General features: G+C 44.5%; 1 long non-coding RNA gene across 1 annotated transcript in view; it reads right to left on the bottom strand.

The window, feature by feature from the left end:
- LOC135967038 (uncharacterized) overlaps window positions 1-14,278 on the bottom strand; it is a 225,268-nt gene extending 210,990 nt beyond the window's left edge. Inside the window, exon 1 of the long non-coding RNA XR_010580845.2 lies at window positions 14,225-14,278. This is a non-coding gene — a long non-coding RNA (uncharacterized lncRNA). The remainder of the gene's footprint in view (window positions 1-14,224) is intronic.
- Window positions 14,279-15,649: the final 1,371 nt, after the last annotated feature.

The raw sequence follows: 15,649 nt of genomic DNA, 5'->3' as shown, positions 1-15,649 counted from the left end.
CATAATTCTAATCTGATAGGGTTTGAAATATGATACTGCTCTATACCAATGACAAATCAGTTTTGAATTATGATTCCAGTAAAGTTTGAAATAGCTCAAGCATGTTAATTAGTGATCCAAAACTCAGGAACTGCATTATATATTATATTCAGTCACACCTCTTTGCCCAGGAGCAAAAGCATATTCTCTAACATTCAGAGAAAGAGAAAGCCATGTAAATCCTCTTCAATTCTAGGTCCTGGATGCCCTAGAAATGCCTCACTTAATTTTCCCCATTCAATTTACTTATGTTTAAAAGGTGTTAGAACTCAAGGTAGTTTCTAGGGAACAATATTTAAGAGGACCCTTACCTAAAGTGCAAAGAAGTTCACTAGTTACTGGGGAAATGCACAAAAAGACATCAATATAACCACTTCTCTCCACATCTGTGCCCCTATGTGACATGGTCACATAGGCATGGAACGTAAGACAGAACTGGAGTAACAAAGCTGGAGGTAACAAAGAACTGGGAGGAAGACATCTGAACCATTTTGTACTAGCTTTATCAGAGACAAATGGAAGCTTACACACCCAACTTTTATTATAAAAATAAAGCCCTATATATTTTAGGGTTAGGCTCGAGCCCATCAAGAATATTCTGATGGATCACCAATGAACTGCAGATCTTGTTTTGATCATCACTGCTGTAGGTGCTTATAATATTAAAGGCAGGATTTTTTTTATAAGTATTCATAAATTAGATAAAAATTTGATTGTTTTGGAAGACAAAGTAAACTCCAATCATCTCAATGAACTGTCTCATCTTTTAAAATAGCCACAGGCTGGGCACAGTGGCTCATGCCTATACTCCCAGCACTTTGGGAGGTCAAGGTGGGAGGATTGCTTGAGAGTAGGAGTTCAAGACCAGCCTGGGCAAAATGGCAAGCCCTTGTCTCTACCAAAAAAAAAATTAAATTAAATTAAATTAAAAACTAGTTGGATTGGCCAGGCACAGTGGCTCACACCTGTAATCCCAGCACTTCGAGAGGCCAAGGCAGGCAGATCACCTGAGGTCAGGAGTTTGAGACCAGCCTGGCTAACACGGTGAAACCCCATCTCTACTAAAAATACAAAAAAATTAGCCAGGCATGGTGGTGTACGTCTGTAGTCCTAACTACTTGGGAGGCTGAAGCAGGAGAATCACTTGAACCTGGGAGGCGGAGGTTGCAGTGAGCCACAATAGCGCCGCTGCACTTCAGCCTGGGCACCAAAAAAGAAAAAAAAAATTAGCTGGGCACGGTGGCAAGAGCCAGTAATCCCAGCTCCATGGGAAGCTGAGGCAGGAGGATCCCTTGAGCCCAAAAGTTCAAGACTGCAATGAGCCACGATCACACCATTGCACTCCAGCCTGGGCAAGGGAAGCAGAACTAAATAAATAAAATAAAATGGCCATAAAACAGCATGCTGAAGCCCCCTTGATCATGCAGTGCCAGTACCTCTCACCCCCAAAATCAGTTCTTCAGGTCTCACCCAAATCCCATTTGCCCCAATTCAGTAAATTTCCTCTGTTTTTTTATCCAATGGGAAAAAATAAACATATTGTAATGTCATTCTCCAAACACCATGCTACCATGGCAAATTTAGAGACTAGCTAGGAATAGTGTGCCCTAACATAGGACTTGGTCTCTGGCAAAATTACCAGAGCTGAGACCAAACAGCTGAGGCCACCAAACCAGCTGGTGTCCTTAAACTATTTTCTTAGAGAAGGGAGTACGGGGGAAATCTGCATGTGAACGCTGGTGAATCGATCTACTTAGTTCTTATAAAGCAAGCCCATTGAGTATGAACACTTCCATTCAAAGTTCACCAAATGTTACTGTGGCTTTACCAGAATGAAATGTGAAACTCAAGAAAGAGATTCTGTCATTGCTAACGTTCTATTAAAGCCCAAGTTCATTCCCTCCTCTCCATTTTCTGTGGTACCTCTTCAGAGCGGCATTAGATCCTCCCTGGACCACTGCAGTAGCCTCCTAACTGTTCCCTCTGCTCTGAGTCTCTCATCCTTCACATTGCTGAAAGGTTAATCTCTCCAGCTCTGATCAAATTACCTCCCCATCAAAAATGTGCATCACTGGTTCTTACGTCTGTCAACAGAATTAGGGTCACATTCCTTAACCTGGGATTCCTATCCATGTTTAAAGCCCTAGATCAGAAATATTCCACCTTTCAAAAGATGAAATATGAAAAACACAAAAAAGTAGTTCCTGGGCCGGGCGCGGCGGCTCATGCCTGTAATCCCAGCACTTTGGAAGGAAGGCTGAGGCGGCAGATCACAAAGTCAGGTGTTTGAGATCAGCCTGGCCAACACAGTGAAACCCCGTCTCTACTAAAAACATACAAAAATTAGCCGGGTATGGTGGCGTGCACCTGTAATCTCAGCTACTCAGGAGGCTGAGGCAGGAGAATTGCTTGAGCCCTAGAGGCAGAGGCTGCAATGAGCTGAGATTACGCCACTGCACTCCAGTCTGGGCGACGGAGCAAGACTCCGTCTCCAAAAAAATAAAAAATAAAAAAAAATTTAAAAAGTAGTTCCTAGATCATAAGCACTCAGTAAACGTTCTGTTATTGTTGTTGCTGCCTCTGTTGTGAGTGTGTCATGAAGTCTTTAATCTTCATAGATGGATTATGGGATTTTAACAATAGCTTTCTTATGATACTTAAGTACTTTTTCTTTTGTTTTTCTTTCTTTTTTTTTTTTTTTTTTTTTTGAGAGAGTCTTGCTTTGTCTCCCAGACTGGAGTGCAGTGGCGCAATCTCGACTCACTGCAACCTCCATCTCGCGGGCTCAAGCAATTCTCCTGCCTCAGCCTCCCTAGTAGCTGGGATTACAGGCGCCGGCCACCACGCCCGGCTAACTCTTTTTTTTTTTTTTTTTTTTTTTTTTTTTTAGTAGAGACAGGGTTTCACCATATTGGCCAGGCTGGTCTGGAACTCCTGACCTCAGGTGATCCACTCTCCTTGGCCTCCCAAATACTTTTTATTTTCTGTCATAGTAATTTAATTATATGTGTAATCTCCCCTGGTAGACTATGAGCTCCTAGAGTAGATCTTATTTCATTCATCTTTATATCCTTCATGTCATACATAATACAGGGCTTTTACGCAAATACATTTGAAGAAAAATGTTAAATATTGCATCAAGCCACAAGGGGGCACAGTTGAGCTACACTTAATAGTAGACTCAGCCTACAATTAGTAATAAAGGTTTTAGAATTGAGAGGTTTTTCTCCCTTGAAAGTGTAAGTCTGTTTAAAGTAAACGTATATGCCTTACGTATGATTACAAATATATACATGTTAACACAGAAAGATGACTGTTATAAGTTAATTTTAAAAAAACAATAAATAGTAGAATGTATATGATTCAATTTTTGTAAAATACGTATCTTAAATACAGATAGAAAAAGGCCTGGAAGAGGAACCTGGAAGTTGGCAGCTGTTATATCTCAGGGAGTTGGGAATATGAAGGTTTTAATTCCCATTTTGCACTTTTCTGGATTTTTAAAAATAACCTATACATACTAATTTCATAATCAGAAAAATAAAGGTATTTACTTTAGAAATATCTTCATTTTATGGCAAAATATTTATTTTATTTTTCTTGCCATCTCATCTCCAATTCCATGTTTAATGTATTTAAAAGCAAATATACAATTTGGGGTATTTTCTGAGAGATTAAAGCAGATATTCCCAAATTCTCTTGGTACACAGTGCCCTTAAGGTCTTGGTAATTTTTCATGGTACCCCAGGGAGGAAAGGAATACCTAACAGTTCCATTTGTTAAGTGGTGAAGTCCAAACGACTTAAAAAGCATTTATGTCCTAACAATTGAGTAGCCATTTGAAAGGTTAATACACACACATTGAAAAAAAGTTTTTATTCCATTCTTAACTAAACACAATCACTTACTGATTGAATGTGTAAACCCATTGGTCATTTTGGAAATTTCTTAAACTCTGGAATAAGATTGAACACTGACTGCTACCCTGATTTTCTATTCCACCCTGCTTTTCATGTGGTATTCAATTTTTATCACAGCAACTACCAAAATCCCAGCTTCAAAAAGAAATGATATTATTGAAAGGAATGGAGCACGATCTAATTCTGAATCTATGAACGCCTCAAGCTAGTAGTTCACGCGTATCCCCATGCAAATACTGAATATAATTGTGTTTTCCGGCTAGGAACGGTGGCTCACTCCTGTAATCCCAGCACTTTGGGAGGCCCAGGCGGCTGGATCACGAGGTCAGCAGATCGAGACCATCCTGGCCAACATGGTGAAACCCCATCTCTACCAAAAATCCAAAAATTAGCTTGGCGTGGTGGCGCACGCCTGTAGTCCCACCTACTCAGGAGGCTGAGGCAGGAGAATCGCTTGAACCCGGGAGGCAGAGGTTGCAGGGAGCTGAGATCACACCACTGCACTCCAGGCTGGTGACAGAGCGAGACTCCATCTCAAAAAATTAATAAATAAGATAATTGTGTTTTCCTCAAAAACTTAAAAATATCTCACAGAATCTCTGTGGGTTTACTGTAGCGCCTCAAGGTGCTTTAGGGCATAGTTGGAGAACTAGCGGATTCAAATGATAAATCTGGTTCCCTGTGGCCGGCGCGGTGGCCCACGCCTGTAATCCCAACACTTTGGGAGGCCGAGGTGGGTGGATCACGAGGTCAGGAGATCGAGAGCATCCTGGCTAATACGGTGAAACCCCGTCTCTACTAAAAATACAAAAAATTAGCCGGGCGTGATGGCAGGCTCTTGTAATCCCAGCTACTCCGGAGGCTGGGGGCAGGGGAATCGCTTGAACCCGGGAAGCGGAAGTTGCAGTGAACCGAGATCGCACCACTGCGTCACTGCACTCCAGCCTGGGCAACAGAGCGAGACTCCGTCTTAAAACAAAACAAACAAACAAAAAATCTGGTTCCCTGTGAGGCTGGCAAGAGGGAAAAAACAAAAAACAAACAAACCTCATCAAGTGTCTACTTCCCAACTAGCCTTGAAAATATGCCACACCTAATAGCTCAAAATTTGTTTTGTTTTCTCTGAGCCAAATTCCGCTGGGAAAGAGGAAAGAAGGATGGTGTGGGAAGGTGGGCTGAGGAAAGGACTCTGGTTTCCATCTCCCTCCATTCCACCAATCTGCTCTTCGCTTCTACTTCTGTTCTTCTCTCCCACTCAAAACTAAACCAGCAAGCAGCTCCCAAAGTAGCAAGTTCCTGGGAAACACCCACGTTCCTGCACGAGTCTGGGACTGGATTTCCAACCAACCTACTGACTTTTCCACCTCTCTCTCCAAATGCCCATGGCCTTTTCAAGGTCTGGGAAGCACAAAGGGCCCCAATGTTGAACTGCTTCCTGGTAAGACAACCAATTCCCGAACTAAAAGGCATTTACTTCTGCCAGGAATCACTGGTTAGCTTCTGGGACCACGACTTCCAGTCAAGTACAGAACTGCTTCTATTCAAATCCGCTTCAAATGGAGATTAAAAAGTGGTTTCTTCTCTAAAGTTTTTCTCTAAAGTTTGATGTGCAATTTCACATCTTGAGTTAGTGAGATGTGATTGTCTATTAATTTTCTATTAATAACACAAACGTAATTAAAACACACCCAAAAGGCTTCACCAACTTGTGTGGCGGGAAGTACTTAAAGAATTTAAGGTTGGGCCAGGCACGGTGGCTCATGCCTGTCATCCTAGCACTCTGGGAGGCTGAGGAGGGTGGATCATAAGGTCAGGAGATCGAGACCATCCTGGCTAGCACGGTGAAACCCCGTCTCTACTAAAAATACAAAAAATTAGCAGGGCGTGTTGGCAGGCGCCTGTAGTCTACTCAGGAGGCTGAGGCAGGAGAATGGCGTGAACCCGGGAGGCGGAGCTTGCAGTGAGCTGAGATGGCGCCACTGCACTCCAGCCTGGGCGACAGAGAGACTCCATCTCCAAAAACAAAAAAGAACTTAAGGTTACAGGGAGATAGAAGCAACCCAAATGTCTAAGGACAGATGGGTGAATAAACAAAATGTGGTGTATCTCTACAATGGAATATTATTCAGCCTTAAAAAAGGAAGGAAATTCTGACACATGCTACAACATAGATAAGCCTTGAAGACAATATGCTAAATGAAATAAGGCAGATACAAAAGAACAAATAGTGTGTGGCTCCACTTATATGAGATACCTAGAGTGGTCAAATTCATAGAAAATAGAATGGTAGGCCAGGCGTAGTGGCTCACACGTGTAATCCCAGCACTTTGGGAGTCTGAGGCAGGTGAATCAGGAGGTCAGGAGTTCAAGACCAGCCTGGCCAACATGGTAAAACCCCATCTCTACTAAAAATACAAAACATTAGCTGGGTGTAGTGGTGGGTGCCTGTAATCCCAGCTACTCAGGAGGCTGAGGCAGGAGAATCGCTTGAACCTAGGAGGTGGAGGTTGCAGTGAGCAGAAATCGTGCCACTGCACTCCAGCCCGGGTGACAGAGTGAGACTCCGTCTCAAAAAAAAAAAAAAAAAAATAGAATGTTAGTTGCCAGGGCTGGGAGGAATAGGAAATGGGGAATTATTGTTAATTAGTATAGAGTTCCAATTTTTCTTTTTTTTTTTTTTTTTTTTTTTTTGAGACGGAGTCTCGCTCTGTCGCCCAGGCTGGAGTGCAGTGGCGCGATCTCGGCTCACTGCAAGCTCCGCCTCCCGGGTTCACGCCATTCTCCTGCCTCAGCCTCCCGAGTAGCTGGGACTACAGGCGCCCACAACCGCGCCCGGCTAATTTTTTGTATTTTTAGTAGAGACGGGGTTTCACCGTGGTCTCGATCTCCTGACCTTGTGATCCACCCGCCTCGGCCTCCCAAAGTGCTGGGATTACAGGCGTGAGCCACCGCGCCCGGCCCTAGTTCCAATTTTTCAAGATGAAAAGAGTCCTAGAGATAGATGGTGTTGATGGCTGCACAACATTGTGAATGTTCTTAATGCCATGAAATGTACACCTAAAAATGGTTTACATGGTACATTTGATGTTGTATATATTTTATTTTACCACATTTTTTTTTAAATCACAGGGATGACTTTCTGGTAAAGGGAGGCTTTGATTTAACTGGAATTACATCCTTAAATCACTTGGACAGCTTGCAGCTGACCTAGAGATGAGTCAGTTTAGATGATCTAGTGTTAAATAACATACATGATGTTTCAAAACCCAAAACCCAAGGGCCCTGATCTAAAGGGAACAATGTCTAAACAAGAGCAGCAGCCAAGCACCAATAATAGAAAGACAGCCTCCACCTCTTCCAGGCCTTCAGTGTTCTTAAGAAAATTCAAATTTTCTCAGTAAATTCCCAGCCTTTCAGGCATGAGTGTGAAATTCTCACTCACTTTCTTTCAAAGAGGATACTGTACTCCCCCAGATGCTATAGATCCGAGGCATGATGAAATAGGGCCTAGAATAGCAGCTAGAAGACAAGGACAAATGCAGGCTGATCTGGGTTCCAGAACCCAGCATCCTGGGCGTCAGGCTTACAGTGAGGTGTTTTCTTTATCTAATGTAGGCCTGACACTGTTAAAGACGACAGCCTGAAAATCCAAAGCACCTGGCTTTCTCCTTACTTGTAGGCCTGGCCTGTAAACACATTTCCATACTCTTCTGAGAAATGTTTGGGAAGGAGGAAAGAGAATTTTCTAAGGTCAGCCTGGGAAATGCCAGATGATGCATTCTGTCTAAAAAATCGGAGAAGTCCTACAGTGTAGAAATTTGACGTCCCATTTTCTCACTTTTCAGCTTCACACCCACTGATCTCCCCTTTTTTATGTGCTCAGCAGTTCCTTTCTTGACATCTCTATTTTGTCAGTGGCACCCAATCTCAAAACCATAGTCTTTTCTGATTTCCTCTTCTGTCAACACATTCCATCACTGATCAATCTATAAATTCGGCTCCAGCCATACCTTTTCCATGAATCTCCTTTCTTCCTATCTTCTCTGCTGCCGTATTAGTTGAAGTCTTCATGACTCTCCCCACTAGACTATCCCAATAGCCTCCTCATGGGTTTCCATATCCCTCAGCTCTCTTCCCTCTGATAATATCTTAACCACCAACAGAAGAATGCTTCCAGAGCACAATGCTGAGCATGCCACAACTATACTTGGACACTCCAAGTGGCTCCCCATGGCCCACGAAATAAGGAAAGCCAGACCCTTCAGCTAGCATGTGAGATTTTTTTGTAGTTGTCGCTTCAACCCCCTCAACCAGCTTCATTTCCCATCTCAGGGAACCTCATGGTCTAGTCAACTCAGCTGTTTCCCATTTCCCAAATAGATATCAAGGTTTCCTGCCACCGCACATCTACTCATCCTCTGTCAGATTTGAGCTCTCTCCCTCCTCTTCTTCTCTACCCAACTTCCAAGTCCAGCTCAAATGCTGAGTCTTTGTGAAGTCATAAGTCTTTGCTTTGAACTCCTCAAAATTCTTCAACTGTTGAAATCTCTTAGTTCTTAATACAATCAGCTTGTATTTAGTGTCATGTTTCAATACAGTCAGTTGTACATTAATGTGTTACTTTATTAAAGGACTGCAAACAGCCTTAAATATTAAAGTCTTATTCATCTCTGTGTTTTACCTGAGTGCTAACACAGTGCTTTAGATATAAGAAGCATTTAATGCATGTCTGTTGAATTAAGGAATAACATTTAGTCCTACTTCACACACCATTGAATTCCCAAACTTCAATATATTCTTAAGCCAGTGATAGCAAATTTTCATTTATTCTTTTTCCTGCACCCTAGACCCTTTTTTCTGATGACTTTATATGTTTTATTTACAAATTAAAACAAATATAAGTGGCATCTCATTTTATATACAGATGTTCCTTGATTTATGATTGGGTTATAACCCAATAAATCCATTGTACATTGAAAATATTAAGTCAAAAATACATTAAATACACTTGTGAACCCTGAAAAAGCCTAAAGATGAATCATCCCTGAGGATGAATCCAGAGTGGCTAAATGGGGCCTAAATTTAGATTAGAGCCAAGTGGCCATTTGCTGACTAGACATTACACACCTACTCTGAGTTTCCAGAAAACCTGCACTTCTGCTTAACTTTGGTACTTTCATAGCCACATGTTGATATTTATCCCACCTGAACCAACCAATAAACTGCTATCTCCATTGACCAATCAGAGCCCAACAAACACCAACCAATCAGAACTAAGCAAGCTTGACTCCTTCGTTTGCATAAGCAGATCTGAATGGCAACCTGGACTGAAATGTTCTCTATAAGAGATCGAGACCATCCTGGCTAACCCGGTGAAACTCTATCTCTACTAAAAATAAAAAAAATTACCCAGGCATGGTGGCACGTGCCTATTGTCCCAGCTACTTGGAGGAGAATCACTTGAACCAAGGTGGAGGTGGTGCTGTGAGCCAAGATTGAACCACTGCACTCCAGCCTGGGTGACAGAGCAAGATTCCATCTCAGGAAAAAAAAAAAAAAAAAGATAAAAACTGCCAGGCACAGTGGCTCATGCCTGTAATCCCAGCACTTTGGGAGGCTGAGGTGGGCGGATCACCTAAGGTCAGGAGTTCGAGACCAGCCTGACCAACATGGTGAAATCCTGTCTCTACTAAAAATACAAAATTAGCCAGGTGTGGTGGCACATGCCTGGAATCCCAGCTACTTGGGAGGCTGAGGCAGGAGAATGGGGGAGCGGAGGTTGTAGTGAGCAGAGATGGCGCCATTGTACTCCAGCCTGGCCAACAAGAGCAAAACTATGTGGCAAAAAATAATAATAAATAAAAATAAATGAAACCACTTCCATCCTGGCCAACATGGTGCAACCTCGTCTCTACTAAAAATACAAAAAATTAGCTGTGTGTAGTGGCACATGCCTGTAATCCCAGCTACTTGGAGGTGGAAGCAGGAGAATCACATGAACCAGGGAGTCAGAGGTTGCAGTGAGCCAAGATCGCGCCATTGCACTGCAGCCTGGCGACAGAGTGAGACTGTCAAAAAACAAACAAACAAAACAAAAAACACACCCTGCGTTTTCTAGAATGTACTTTAATTTTATATCACAGGCTGCCTCTCCCCAGTTTGCAAACAGTTTACTGGAATAAAGTCTCTTTCCTCTAAATTATTTTTCAAAGAACTTTTGTTCACACATCTGACCTACTGAACATCATGGCTTAGCCTAGCTTAGCCTACCTTATTAAACACGTCATAGCTCCCTGTAGCTACAACAGCATGGCAAGACAGTATCCTACCACACATCACTAGCTCCAGAAAAGATAAAATTCAAAGCACAGCATATTGCTTTCACATCATTGTGAAGTTGAATAATCATAACTTTAGGGAGGCTGTCTGTATATTTACTTTAAATGAAAATGTATAGCACTTCTTATTATCATCAAGTGAACTACTGAGAATAGTAGGCTGTTTTGCTAAATAGAAATAGAAGATTAGGGGTGTCCATTTACAGTCAGTCATTCCTGTATCCAGTTTATTTCTGCTTTTCAACTTGGTTTCATGCATTGAGAAAAATCCGAATTCACACAGATGAGTCATATGTGCAATTTCATGTCAGTGTACACTGGCAGGTAATGGATTTCATTTTGGTAAAGCTCAGATACAACCTGCTATATCAATGACACATAAGAAATGCCATACATAGCAACTAAGAACACAGACTCTGATTTAAATCCTGGCTCCAGTATTTAATAGTCCAGACCTTAAGCATTGGAAATCTTAATATTAATAATAGTATTTCCCTCAAAATGTTGTGAAAGAACAAGACAGGTCACACAAGTTAATGCCTCAGGGTGTTCAGTGCATTAAAATGAACAATATGACACATCAGAGTCTGCTGTTTTAAATTTTGTATCATATCTTGAGCAGATACCAAAACATTTACAAAAGATGTGTGAAGGATAAAGAATCACAATATAACAAGATCAATATATTCACCCAGTTTAAAAATAAGAAAATGACCTACTTTTGAAATATCCAGTATGCCCCTCCCTGACTCCATCCCCTTTCCTTCCTGAGGTAATTCTTACCTTCTCCACATTCTATTCTAAATTTGTTTTAGCACGTACCCTGTTACTTACTATGTGTCAGACTCTGTTCTCAGTGCTTTACAAAATTTCTCACTTCTAGTCCTCATAACAATCCCATGAAGTGGATAACATTATTATCTCCTGCTTGTAAGTGGAGTGGTCAGAATTGAACACAGGCAGTTGGCCCCCTGGGTTTACCTTCACTGAATCTATTACTTTTGCAAAAAATCTGACACAGCTGAACGAGAAACCCAGTTTGAAGGGCACTCCCATGCTTCATACTTGCATGAACATTTATTAAACACCCACTGTGTGCCAGGCATTGTGCCGGGCACTGTGAAGCTTAAGGAAAAGCTTCTCCCTACCTGGCAACTGGCAGTTCCCAGAATATCCAGTTCCTTCCACAGCTGTGGTCTTTGAACTCCACCCACTGGACATGCAGGCCCCAGCGGCAGGGGGAGGCAGGGGCGCCTGTAAGACCCTGGGATCTCTGTGCAGCCTTGAGAAAGGACAAGCAGGCCCAGACACTCCACTTTAGTATTGCCCAGGGGGTGCTCAACAATCACCAATCCCCAAAGAATCGTCCAAAAGTTTGGAAAAGTCCAAACTTTCTTGACGCCACTCCCAGCCTCTTCCTCGTGAAGGTTTTCTCAGAGACGTGGTTCTTGAGAACCATGCAAGAATCCACAGGAATCCATGGCCTTTGCCAGCAAGCAGGCCAGACAGCAGCCTCATGGCCCAGCCCACAAGGAAAGACCTCAACTTTAGCAGCAGGTCACTCCCCTCATTATTCCCTGCGCCTGGAGTCCAAAATAAACACAGCATCTTTCATGAGCAGCTCCCACCATGCACGAACCTCGGAACCTCACACACGCAGCCAAGCACTGGGAAGTGCTAAAGGGTCAGAGGGTTCGTGGGGCCAGCAGTTCCCAGGCCTCTGGGGGAGAGTCCCAGTTGTTCTCCAGTCCAAAATCCAGATCCAGAAGAAACTGCCCGAGGCCCCTGCTTGCCTCCAAGTCTTATTTCCTGGAGCTGGTCTGGGACCCTGCAGGTTGGATCCTAAGAAGGGCCAGCGAGTCAGACAGCAACTGTGAGCAACTACACCTAAGCCACCCAGGAGAAAGGCAAGGGTGGGGGACAGGGGACCAAAGATGCTTCCTCAAGGGGCACAATCTCTTAGCAAGTGCTCTCCTGGCTTCACTCCATACTGCAAACTTTTTATTTATTTATTTTTTAGTATTTACTAGATACCAGTCCTGGTAGATGCTGGTGGTGTTGGGGGGGATAGGGTTCTAGAATACAACAGCAAACAAAACATCAAGGTGTCTACTTTTGTGTAGCTTATATCATTCAGGGAATGGGAGACAGGCAATAATGAAACTAGTGAAACCATTTCAGATTGTGGTTAGTGCTTTGAAGTACATAAAATCTCGATGTTGCATGGGGTATGCAGCTATGTCAGCTGGGATCGGAATAAGGCGGAGCTAGCAACACAAAGGAAGGGGAAAAGCATTCTAGATAGAGGGAACAGAATTACAAGACCCTGAGGGCTCTGATTAAATGCTGATTAGGAGTTTAAGAAATGTTTCTTGGAGACCAGGCACAGTGACTCACGACTGTAATCCCAGCATTTTGGGAGGCTGAGGTGGGTGGATCACCTGAGGTCAGGAATTCAAGACCAGCCTGGCCAACATGATGAAACCCCCCTCTCTACAAAAATACAAAAATTAGCCAGGGAAGATGGCGGGTACCTGTAATCCCAGCTCCTCAGGAGGCTGAGGCAGGAGAGTCGCTTGAACCCAGGAGGCAGAGGTTGCAGTGAGCTGAGATTGCGCCATTGCACTCCAGCCTGGGCGACAGAGTGAAACTTCATCTCAAAAAAAAAAGAAAGAAAGATAGAAATGTTTCATGGAAATTTAGTATTCTCAAAACTTAGTACAAGGCAGGAAAAGAGATATCCTCTTAAGAGTGTAAAGATCAAAGTCCTTTGCTGGAAAGAACTTTCCCCTGGCTTTAAAAGAACATGCAATAATAATCTGGGCAGACATATTTACATTTATACGTCTGACAAAGGTCTTTTTTAAAAGCCTTTCATGTCCTTTATCCTTTAAACTTTTATAATATAGGTTGAAAGCATGATATCATCTTTAACTTCCAGTTCATGTATTGGGAGATCTTTTTCTTAGAATTAATGAAGACTTCCGCTCTGCTGGAATGTAATTTACCTCCCTTGTGCCAGAATTTGAACTAAGAATGCCGCGTACCTCTAATTGCAACTATGTAAAAACAAGTGTGCACGAGGATCAAGAAGGTGGGAGTATAGGAAGGGGCGGCGGTTGTTTTTCAATATTCCTTTTTTGTTATGAAAACTGGGAAGAAAAAAATACATTGTGCACAACTGCGCAGTCTCCTTGTCCTCGATGTTAATAAATGTGTTTTTAACTGCGGTTTACATCCCATTTCTAACATCACTACAACCTACATCCTCTCCAGGCTACAATTAAAGTTGAAAAGTGCACAAGGTCTTTACAAAGCCTTGTACAGTGAGTGCGTCTGCGCACGTACAGTCCACGTGCACCCTTCTTTCTCTCTCTGGACAGAATTTCTTGGGGATCCTTCAGCCCCCACCCCCACCCCGGCCGTATTTCTCCCTAGGCTCTTATTAAAACCAGGTGCGCAGAAGGCGGAACAGAAAAGCTTTCGTTTGACCCAAAGCTCCCCCTTTCGGCGTGTTTTCTAGAGGGAATTCGTGAGCAGAGCGGAGGAGCTAGCAGGCGGCTTCTCCTGACCGGGGAGACGCGGGAGGTTTGCAAACAGACCTCGGCCCCGCCTGCGTAAGGACAAAGCGTTCAAGGGCAGCAGGGGAGGCTGAGGGAGTACACGGCTGGGGACAATGGACACTGCTGCCCCCCGCCACGCAGGAGCGGTGTCTGCACCACTGAAAGGCCCCCGGGACCCACAGCTCTATCCAGGCGGAAGAGAAGCAGCCAGGCCGCCGCGGATCTTAACTTGAATTCCGGGTGGACCGGACGCCCCGGCCCGCGCTCAGGGCGCGCGGAGGAGGTGGAGGGAGTCTGCAGATCTCGGGGCTCGCCCGCGACCCGGCGCCCTGTTCAGGACGTCCGGGGGCCCCGCAGCGCTTACCCTCTGCAGCAGGAGTCACTGGTGCCTCAGGGCAGGGGCGGGTCCGGCGGGGACAGGTCGCGAGTGACGCGACGGCCCAGTCAGCCCCTGTGGGCTTCGCCGCCCGCAACCTTTGACCCTAGAGGCCCTGCGCTGCAGCCTGTGGCCCGGAGGGACAGAAGTGGGAGCGTGTTTGGGCCCCTCTGCAGCGAAAACGACGTTCCCTCATGGAACTCCCAATAATTAACTCCTGAGAGCTGCGAGAGCTTCACACCGCCAGGCCCCAGCCCGACTCTCTACGTTGAGGGCGTTGACTACTTGTTAGGGTCAAACATTCGAGTGTTTGCGTCTTTAATTGAACTCTAGAATTATTCAAAGTAGAGCGACAGGCCTCAGAAGGACGAGAGGCGTTGTTAGAACACGAAAAGGGCGAAAAGGGCGCAGAGAGGAACAGTAACCTCAAAAAATGGGCTTCCAAATTGTATAAGTGGCCATTTCCTATTCCTGAGGCCAAAAAGCAAACCGGCCTGATTTTTCAGTTTCCCTGATTACCGCTTTCAAAGCCCATTACCAAGCTCTATACAGCCTTCCGGCCTGACAGAATCCCTTGCTTTCTGAAGGGATTGCTGAATTTTAAGTACCCCTAGCAAAGAGACAGCTGCCGGAACAAGGTTGGAAAACCCTACCTTCCCGGCCGGGAGCGGTGGCTCACGCCTGTAATACCAGCACTTTGGGAGGCCGAGGCGGGCGGATCACAAGGTCAGGAGATCGAGACCACGGTGAAACCCCGTCTCTACTAAAAATACGAAAAATTAGCCGGGCCGGTGGCGGGCGCCTGTAGTTCCAGCTACTCAGGAGGCTGAGGCAGGAGAATGGCGTGAACCCGGGAGGCGGAGCTTGCAATGAGCTGAGATCACACCCCTGCACTCCAGCCTGGGCGACAGAGCAAGACTCTGTCTCCAAAAAAGAAAAGGAAAGAAAAGGAAACCCTACCATCCCAAACATTTGCTTGACACTGGCTCCTTAAAAGCCGCTTTGAAGTGGGTCAACCTAGGGTTGTGCCCTGTTTGGTGTTAAAAACTCTTCTCAGCCTTAAGCCTAAAATCCTGTGACAGGTAACAAGGGAATTCCAGAGAAGTTTCCAGATTCAAGCAACTCTGGTGATTTCTGACAAAACAGTCTTAAGTCAGTTTCCCAAACTGTGATCCATGGACCACTGACATCAGATTCCTTGGAGGCCCTTGTTACAGGTTCAGGACTTAGGGCCGACACTATAGCTGATGTGTTAGACTATGAGGAATTGATGCAGGATTTTTCTCGGCCCCCCTGCCAGCGGGGGCACCCCTTCTACTCGGCAGGCCTGCCAGGCTCAACCCCTTGCAGGAGGGAGCACATGAACAAGTGAGTGCAGAACCCAGCTGGCTGCTCCAGGCACAAAACAGGAGC

Source organism: Macaca fascicularis, chromosome 14 (assembly GCF_037993035.2).
Source record: "Macaca fascicularis isolate 582-1 chromosome 14, T2T-MFA8v1.1".
NCBI lineage: Eukaryota > Metazoa > Chordata > Mammalia > Primates > Cercopithecidae > Macaca > Macaca fascicularis.
Note: the sequence above shows the minus strand (reverse complement) of the source record. Positions and strands in the feature narration are given on the sequence as shown.